We start from the raw sequence: 10,491 nt of genomic DNA, 5'->3' as shown, positions 1-10,491 counted from the left end.
GACACTTTTGCGATCTTATTTGATTTAGTTTAGCCTTGTGAAAAGTCTAGACTGACCTTGAACAACCATGTGGTCTTTTCGCATGACCTTCTCAAGCTCTAAGATCACAGGCATATACTACCATACCCAGCAATGTTTTTTTAATTATTACTTCATTTCTACTGCGGAGACATTTTATGAAGATAAAACAAAATAGATAAGAACCACAAACATAGCTGGGTGGTGGTGGTGCGTGCCTTTAATCCCAGCACTCAGGAGCAGAGCCAGGCAGATCTCCGTGAGTTCAAGGCCAGCCTGGTCTGCAAGAGCTAGTTCCAGGACAGGCTCCAAAGCTACAGAGAAACCCTGTCTCGAAAAAAAAAAAAAAAGAAAGAAAGAAAAAGAAAAAGAAAAAAAAACCGTGGAGTTTCAACTTGAACTTTGCCCATGGTCAGCAATGAGACTTTGATCCAATGTACTCAAATGACAAACAGTTGATTTTGATTGAGCTGGAAAGAAATGATAATATATGATTATAAAGTATTCAGCTACCAAATAACAATGTATATGTGACTGAACATTGTAAGTAAAATGCTTCATTTCTTTTTTTTCATCCGGTTACAGGCTCTGTAAATTGTTTCTCTCTCAAAACTCCTAATAAATAAGAAAGAAAAATTTAAAAAGGCTTTTATTATACAAACTAAGATGTCCCTGAACCCACAGTCCTCCTGTGGCCTGTGGCCTTGTGGTTTTGAAGGTCTTTTTTTTTTTTTTTTTTTTTTTTAAGGACCTGGGTTTCATTCCCAGCATTTACACAGAGGTTCACAACTGTCTGTAATGCCATCACAGAGGCGCTAACACCCTCTTCTGGCCCTGAGGTAGGAGAGGTTCACAGACACCCATGCAAGCAAATCCTCTTTACATATAAATTTTTTCAAAGAAAAAAAGGGATGCCAGGCCATGTTGGATCACACCTTTAATACCAGCACTCTGTGAGTTCGAGGTCAGCTTGGTCTACAGAGTGAGTTCCAGGACAGACTCCAAAGCTACAGAGAAACCCTGTCTCAAAAAAAAACAAAACAAAACAAACAAACAAACAAAAAAGAAAGAAAGAAAAGAAAAAGAAAGAATAAAAGAGAAAAAAAGAATAAAGAAATGAAGGGGTGAGCACAGTACAGGGAGACAAAGGCAAAAAAGTGTATGAGTGATGCTGGAACACAGAGGAGAACCTGTCTCAAACAGGGGGTGAAGAGATGGCTCAGTGGTTAGCGCTCTTTCAGCCTATCTGGTTCTTTCCATCCCCAGGACCAATGCCAGGCAGCTCACAACCACCTGCAGCTCCAGCTCCAGGGGCTCCCACACGTTACCTCCGTGGGACCTCCACACACATGGTATATATTTACACGGACACAGGAATGTATCCGTGATTAATAGATATAAAGAGTAGAGGGAGGGGAAATGGGAGACTTGGCAGCAATGGATGGGAAAGAACGTTAGCTACCTGGACAGCCACAATTGGGCAGTGCGTTAGTGAGGGAGGAAGAACTGCAAACAAAGCACCACATTCCCCCTGAACCCCGTTCCTATTGGTCAGAGTTCGTTCTGGGTGCAGTTAACACCCTAGTCCTTTGCATGACATCACCCAAAGACTGGGCAACCATCTGTGAAACTGGAGACCTTGCTCTTTGATGTAGGGTTTCATCAAAAGCCAGGCATTCCAAACGCATGACAGTTCCAGAAGCTGCCAAGAAAAGTCAACATCCTGGACACACAACGGGTCAGCCCCAGGCAGCATAAGCACAGCTGCGGAGCTGTCAGTCACCTGTCTTGACGTCCTAGTGAGAGCAGCCACGGCCGAGGAAGTCTACGGGAGAGCACTGGTAATTTCCCTGACGATGTGCGCCCATCCTAGGTGTGCAGAGAGCAGAAGATAAGAAGTTCTGCTTTCTCTGGGTTCTTTCCTGGCACTCTCAGAAGCAGTGAGATAGGATAGCTACAGTAAACACAGGCCCCCACTCCCAACGTTCACTCTGTGTGGCTATCAAAACCCCTTGACATTATATAATATTAATATAACAATATTAATATAAATGACATTATATATATTAATATAACAAAGGGGTCTCTTATGGCCACCCATTTCACATAGGGCTGAGCAGTGCGAATAACATTTTCTATATTCCTAGCAAAACACAAATCCTAAATAATTTATGACTTAAATAATATACTCTGTGTTTGAGCGGTGGTGGCGCACGCCTTTAATCCCAGCACTAGGGAGGCAGAAGCAGGCTGATCTCTGTGAGGTCTAGGCTAGCCACTCTACAGAGTGAGTTCCAGGACAGCCAGAGCTGCTACACAGAGAAACCCTGTGTTGAAGGGGGGGGGGGAGGGCCGTGGCACGCCTTTAATCCCAGCACTCAGGAGTCAGAGGCAGAAGGATCTCCGTGAGTTCGAGGCCAGCCTGGTCTATAAGAGCTAGTTCCACGACAGGCTCCAAAGCTACAGAGAAACCCTGTCTTGAAAAACAAAAACAAAAAACAACAAAAAAAAAAGAAGAAGAAGAAAGAAACCCTGTATTGAAAAAGCAAAATTGCGGGCTGGATAGATGGCTCGGTGGTTAAGAGCATTGCCTGCTCTTCCAAAGGTCCTGAGTTCAATTCCCAGCAACCACATGGTGGCTCACAACCATCTGTAAAGAGGTCTGGCGCCCTCTTCTGGCCTTCAGGTATACACACAGAATATTGTATACATTATAAATAAATAAATAAATATTTAAAAAAAAAGAAAAAGCAAAATTGCTGGAGACCTTCTTCAGCAGGGTGGGTGGTAATGATGGGGGATTGGGGTAGTGTAGGGGGTCCCAAAGAGGACTGTGGAGAGCAGGCAGTGGGAGTGGGTTAGGGGAGAAGGAGAAGATAGACAGGATCTGAGGATGAGTCAGGTTGGCTGCCAGCAACCTTTAACTGTGAAAAAAAAAAAGACCCCTTTAATGTGCTAGGATTGCCCAAAGGATTAAGCAGAGGCAAGGCACAGGAGCTGAGGTGTGGCTTGGTAGCAGCAGGTGAGAAATCTAGGTGCAGGTCCAGGCCCTGCTTTGCTGGTGGCCAGGACTGCCTCTCACTAGAGGTAAGAATGGCTTCCTTTTTTTTTTTTTTTTTTTAATCAAGCAGGAACTTTCTTTCCTCAAGTCCCTGCGGGAACGGAGGTGCTATGCAAATGTCTGACCTGGGAAAACGACTACATTTTGGTCTTCCTCTAAGGGCCTGTTCCTCTCAGAACGCTCCGGAAGGGAAGGTCCTGCTGTCTAAGTCCTTTCCTGTTATATGGGACCATTCTGTCTTCTCTGCATTTATTAACTGAACTCTTGCCTTTAACCGCCTCAGGCTCTGGATCTGAATTGTGGGCGTGTCATCCTTGGGATCAGGAGCGTCTGGCGAATCTCTGACTTTTCTGTTCTGGGTGTAATTAGGAGAGCACAATGGAATTCCTGGGGGGTTTTTTGTTTTGTTTTGTTTTTCCCCCAGAGAATTATGTTGTTTAGAGAGGCCACCATTGTACACATTTTTACCCTTCATCAAAGCCCGCACAAAATTCCCCAAAGGGAAAGGGATTAATATTGGGAATCATTAAAAATTAAAGTAAAAAGTTGCTGGAGAAGAGTGGTCTGCAGTATTGAAATGCTGGAACTTTGTCAAGCAACAATGTTACCATGCAGTCCATGATTATTATTAATAATAATAATAAAGTAATAATAACTATTATTATAAATAATGTACTTTATAGCAATTGTATACACTTATCAGAGGATTCAAATGTACAGCTTTCACACAGAAGCAGGCCATTGACTGCTTAGAAAAACAAAACTGGCCAGGCGGTGTTGGTGCACACCTTTAATCCCAGTACTCAGAAGGCAAAAACAAAGTTACGTCATTTCGCTCTTCTCAGAGAATATCTTTATATCTTTTCTGAGGAAGTAGCTACTGGCTTACTTTTAAATTTACTTATTTAATGTGCATTTGTGTTTTTGCCTGTATGTATGTATGTTTGAGGGTGTCAGATCTTGTTAGAGACTGTTGTGAGCTGTCATGTGGGTGCTGGGAGTTGAACCCAGGTCCTCTGGATGAGGAGCCAGTGTTAACTGTGCGCCAAATCTCCTGCTACTTTATACTCAACTTGCACATCTAATAGACGAGTAAAATACAATTAACATCTTTCACATTATGAAGGAGGGAAAAACAGTCTTTGGTAAAATCCAGTTTGAGGGCTAAAAGAGAAAAAATAATACCTATAAATAGGAAGACCAAAGAGAAAGACTTGAAGTACACCAATTTGCCCATTGAGGCCACCCAATGGAGAAGAGTCAGCCCTGCTGTGCCTCTCAGACCAGAGCAACTACGTCCCTGCCAGACTGCTAACAAGAGAGGTAATTCAGGGCCAACAAGATGGCTGAGATAAGAGAGGTTGCTGAGCCTGAAGGCCTGAATTCCATCCCTAGACTCAGAAAAAGACAAGAGGAGACGACTGACTCTTCCCAGTTGTCCTCGGAGCTCCACACACACTTACACCGTGACGTGCACACAGGCATCCCACGTGCACACAGGCATCCTACGTGCACACAGGCATCCCACGTGCACACATCACACGCACGCACAATACACACACGCACAATAATAATAAAGTTTAAAAAAATACAAAAAGTTGGGGCTGGAGAGATGGCTCAGCGGTTAAGAGCATTGTGTGCCCTTCCAAAGGACCCAAGTTCGATTCCCAGCAACCACATGGTGGCTCACAACCATCTGTAATGAGGTCTAGTGTCCTCTTCTAGCAGGCATATATGCAAACAGAATATTGTATCCATAATAAATAAATAAATATTTAAAAAAAATACAAAAAGTTTGGAGAGGTGGCTCAACAGTCAAGAGACTAGCCGTTCTTGTAGAGGACCCAGGTTTGATTTACAGCACCCACATTGTAACTCACAACTTTAACTCCAGTTCCAGGAGATCCACTGCCCTCTTCAGGCCTCTGCGGTACCAGGCAAACACATGGTACATACATTGTAGGCAAAACACCCACACCCAGAAAATAAAACAAAAAAAAAATTAAATTTAAAAAAAATCTTCCAAAAAATTAAAATAAAAAAAAAAGTTAAAGTAAAAAAATGATTCAGTATTATTCTTTAATTTTTCTTCTGGATATAAGCTCTCCCCATGTAGCCCAGGCTGGCCTTAGACTCACGGTCCTCCTACCTAGAAACTTACCTTTATTTATGATATTTCCCTCCAGTCTATGGGGCCGGTTGCGGCTGTCATTGGAGAAAAGCAAGTTTCTGCTTGGCAGCCATCATCTTCTTTCTGCACGAAGGCCCAGAGATGCCTCTACAGCAGTTCAATATGGCAGGGTCAAGAAAGGGGGAGTTACCGAGTGAACCCTGATCTCTGTGCTTCTAACTTGACCTCAAATTCGCTTCCAGTCTTTAATCAGCTATATGATTATAAACAATGGCTTAGCTTCTCTGACTCACGGTAGCTTTGTATCTTCTACGGAAATAATAAACCTACCTATGGACAGAGAAAGGATTAATTTAGACAATGTAGATAAACAATTTTGACAAGGGGTGGGTCCTTATTAAAGTTTTCACCCACCTCCATCTTTTAAATAGAAGTGGAAATTAAAAAAAACACACTGTTTCTACTTTGTTATCTTTGTTGCTTAGAGATTCAAACTCACAACACAGGAAACAGTACAGAACCTAGTGCTGGGACTGACAGAGAGCCAGAGAGGCAAGATGGCTACCTTAGCCGCTCTGGGAATTTGCTCAACTCCAGACAAACAAGTTCTCAAAGGAACAAGAAAAAAAAAAATCACATTTTAGTTATGTTTTTAAAATATATTTCACTATGTAGGAATTTGACCTTTTGAAAGTTTTGAGAAACAGTCTTTATTCCACAAAGTAAGGAATACTTTAATGTCACCCTCTTAGCTTCCACTATCACATAAAAAGCCTCTCGGAAAGAATGTGATATTCTTGGCACCTAGAAATAGCCTGGTTGCTGTCCTTTCCATCGCTGTGCTAAAAAAGCTCCTTTCACTTGTGAAAGGTGTGTGGCCCTAAAAGCATGAGCAAGACTGAGAGCTTGTCGGTTTGTCATGGAATTTAGCTTGAAGATTTCCCTCTCTCTCTCTCTCTCTCTCTCTTTTTTTTTTTTCAAGACAGGGTTACTCTGTAGCTTTGGAGCCTGTCCTGGAACTAGTAAACTACCTCTTGTAGACCACGGTGGCCTAAAACTCCTCAAACTCAGATATCCACCCGCCCCTGCCTCCCCAGTGCTGGGATTTAGGTGTGTGCAACCACCGCCCAGCTTTCTTGAGGATTTCAATATGTACTCCTTTTTTTTGTTTGTCTTTGTTTAATTTGCTTTGGTGTGCTTTAGTTTTGTTGTTTGTTTGTTTGTTTCAAGACAGAGTTTCTGCCGGGCAGTGGTGGCACACGCCTTTAATCCCAGCACTTGGGAGGCAGAGGCAGGTGGATCTCTGTGAGTTCGAGGCCAGCCTGGTCTAGAAGAGCTAGTTCCAGAACAGGAACCAAAAAGCTACGGAGAAACCCTGTCTCGAAAAAAAAAAATTCAAATGGCAAGGAAGAAGAAATTTAAATAAGCACATTCGATTTGGTCTCTTTTTGTGAAGTCCTGGAGATGAAACCCAGGGTTTCATGCCTAGTAAGCAAGTATTCTACCAACTAACGACCCCAGGCCTGTGTCTTCCATTCATGTGCCCTATCTGCCAGAGTATTTTTTTTTAGGTCTTTAGTAGTTTAGGAGCCCAGAAACAAGGAGCAAAGCCCAGATCCGTGCCCACTGGAGGACTCAGAGCACTAATTCCCCATTAGCTTTTATTTTACCCTTCCTCAAAATTATGGAATTTTAGCTAAATGTCGTGTAAAAACCATTGTGGCCATGAAATATTCTCATTGCCCTTTACAATGGTTTGATTATTTTGAAAATTCTAAACATTTTCAAAGGGTTTTTTATTTTTATTTGTTTATTGTTCGAGACAAGGTCTCACTTTGCAGCCTAGGCAAGCTTGGAACTTGCTTTGTAGGCCAGGCTGGTTTTAGAGTTCCAGAAATCTGCCTTCCTCTGTTTCCTAAATACTGAGATTAAAGGTGATGCACCACCACTCCCGTATATGTGTATGTATGTATGTGTGTGTGTATGTGTATGTATGTATGTGTGTGTGTGTGTGTGTATGTGTGTGTGTATGAGATACATTCCTACTCTGTAACCATGACATCATGAGTCATCTGCCTTAGCCTTCTGAAGACTGGGAGTACAAATATGAACCCCAATGCTTATGAGATATGTCTCTAGTAGATGTAAGACCAGAATGAGAAATTCCATATCAATGTTTGATTATGAACAAAGTATAAAAGGGCTGGGGGGTACCAGAGGCCTGGGATCCTAACACTTAGGCGGTGATAAGAGTCTCAGGAATTTGCCGGGCGGTGGTGGCGCACGCCTTTAATCCCAGCACTCGGGATGCAGAGCCAGGCGGATCTCTGTGAGTTCGAGGCCAGCCTGGTCTACAAGAGCTAGTTCCAGGACAGGCTCCAGAGAAACCCTATCTCGAAAAACAAAACAAAATATAAAAAAAGAAAGAAAGAAATAAGAGTCTCAGGAATTGAAGATCACACTCAGCTGAGGTCTGAGGTTCATCTGGCCAGTTCACTCGGTTTCCCTTTGCTTACTCACCTCCAAAGGATGAGAATACTAACAGGACTGATGTCCTAGAGTGGTCTACGGGGTAGGACTGGAGATGAGCTCTATTGGTAGAACAGAGTGTTTTGACTAAGACACCCTAGTGACTGTTGTAGACCAGACTTTAGAGACAGTAAGTATATGGGTTTGGAAACCAGGTACGTAGGGCTGGGCTGTCGGTAAGGGAGAGAAGGGCCAAGTGGTTTCTGGTGGGCTCAGCTCAGGAAACGCTTGCTCGTAGTCCCTGTCAGAATGTGTAGTGACAATTACTATTCCTTTGGAGTAGTCAATGCCTTTGAACCATTTTTTTATCTTTTGGCGCTTGCAGATAATATTCAAGCACTCTACCCCACAACAGCCACAATGCTGTGCCCTTTCAAGGGCATCCAGCTTGTTGTCAGGGCAAGTGTATTCTGAAAGCTAGAGTTTCAATATACAGTTTAAATATGGGGGGAGGGGTAATACGGTCTTATGTAGCACAGACTGGCCTTGAACTTACTTCTGATCTCCCCATCTTTGCTGCAGCCGCACAGGTTCGGGGATTATAGGTTTGCGGTTACCGGCTACTATGTCTGGCTCAAAGTAGAAATATTAATATAAAATTGTTCTATTGGGTTTGAAATCCATACGTGAAATGACATTACATTCGTCAATAAAAAGTTGTTTGATTCTTTAAATAAAATTATAATTGTACATTTTGAATGGTGGTGTAAAGTGGTTTTAAATATTTTATTACCCACTTATGTGATCAGAGGCCCTCAATGATAATGAGTATCCAGAATATGAGGGACTCATCATTAGAAAGTCTGAATCAAAAGCTGCACAAAGTCATTCTAACCATAAAACTCAATAGGAAAATATAGTCACAAGACCAAGTTCAAAGTGATCATTAACAAAAAGGATATTTTTACTTGCTAGTTTTATGCAAATTCCATGTGCAATATCTTCCCTAATAATTTGCATCTTATTTTTAATCACAATTATATAAAGAAGATGTTATGAAAATTTTAAATCAGCCATTACTTAGATGGCGCCAGATCGCTTGCTACTTACCCTAGTGAGCTTTGAAACGTGATGTTAGTTTTTAAGTTCAAGATCACATAGTGAGTTCAAGGCCAGCCTGGGCTGTATAAAAACACCATCTCAAAGATTTCTAATTATTTTCTAGATTTGGTAACAGCCTTTAATCCCAGCACTCAGGAGGCAGAGACAGATCTCTGTGAGTTTGAGTCCAGCCTGATCTACAGAGTGAGTTCCAGGACAGGCTCCAAAGCAACACAGAAAACCCTGTCTCGAAAACAAACAAACAAAAAACCCCAAAAAACAAAAAACAAAAAAACTTGGGGAGACAACATGCCAACATGCAGACAGACAGAATGCAGATCTTCACTGCTAGGCCTGCCCCCTTTCCCGAGTTCAAATCGTGCAACTTTTTCTCTCTCTCTTATTTATTTAGGATTTTTTTTTTTTTTTTGAAGACAGGATTTCTCTGTTTAACAGCTCTGTCTGTCCTGAATCTCGTTCTGTACAGTGCTTGGATTAAAGGCATGCACCACCACTGTCTGGCAGCTCTCTCTTTCTTTTGGATTCCGCCCAGAGCCTATAACCATGCTTTCACAGACACAATGGACTTCGGATTCTCTGAAGGATATATCCCACACTCCACTCTTCTACAGATGCTTGCCCACCTCCAGGCACTACTCGAAAGGAGTGTTGTTGCTCTTCTCTGTCTCTCTTTCCAGCAGGGGCTGGGATTTACAGCGTGCCTACTTTGTTCTTCTCTCCCAAACTTTATCAAAATGGTCAAACTACAAAAAGAAAGACAGAAAAAAAATTCCTAGACAAACATAAAATGCCACGTAGTTCTTACCAATCACCCTGGCAGTATTTCTCAGAGGAAGCACAGTTTGAATATCATTATTGAAGGTCTTTAAGATTGTCCTTCCTAGCTGGGCGGTGGTGGCACACTCCTTTAGTCACAACACTTAGGAAGCAGAGGCAGGCGGATCTGTGAGTTCCAGGCCAGCCTGGTCTACAGAGTGAGTTCCAGGGCATCCAGGGTTATACAGAGAAACTGTCTGGAAAAACCAAGGATTAAAAAAAAAAAAGAAGCTAGTTGGGCAGTGGTGGCCTATGCCTTTAATCCCAGAATCTGGGAATAGAGGTGGGAGGATCTCTGTGAGTTTAAGGCCAGCCTGGTCTACAGAGTGAGATCTAGGACAGCTTCAGTGCTTTCAGTGGTGAACCATATCCTGGAATTAAACCATTTCCTCTTCAAAACTGTTTTTGGTCGTGCTGTTTATTACAGCAACTGAGAGCAGACTAGAAGCAGGTGTCGGGCAGCCCAGGGCGGCCTCACATTTCCCCTTTGTAGCCGTGAATGTCCTTGAACTTTTTCTTTTTTGAGATAGGGCTTCTTTGTGTAGCTGTGTGTCCTGAAACTAGCTGTGTAGACCAGTCTGGTCTGAAACTCACAGAGATTCTTTTGAATCTGTCTCCTGATTGCTGGGATTAAAAGTGTCAGGTATGTGTCTAGCAAGGTGTAGACACTTACTAGAACAAAGCATTGTTTAAAAACCTCTGCACAGTCATTAGCGGGCCAATAACCTATCTGTACTGAGAATTCAGTCAGTGGCTGTAACAAGGAGACAGCTCTACAGAGTTTACCCAAGAAAGCTCATAAATTAACAAACACACACCATCGAGGACAATAAGATAGCAAGAACAGTGAGCCTTTGAGTGGAGGTGCTTTATT

Source organism: Microtus pennsylvanicus, chromosome 9, assembly GCF_037038515.1.
Source record: "Microtus pennsylvanicus isolate mMicPen1 chromosome 9, mMicPen1.hap1, whole genome shotgun sequence".
Taxonomy (NCBI): domain Eukaryota; kingdom Metazoa; phylum Chordata; class Mammalia; order Rodentia; family Cricetidae; genus Microtus; species Microtus pennsylvanicus.
Note: the sequence above shows the minus strand (reverse complement) of the source record.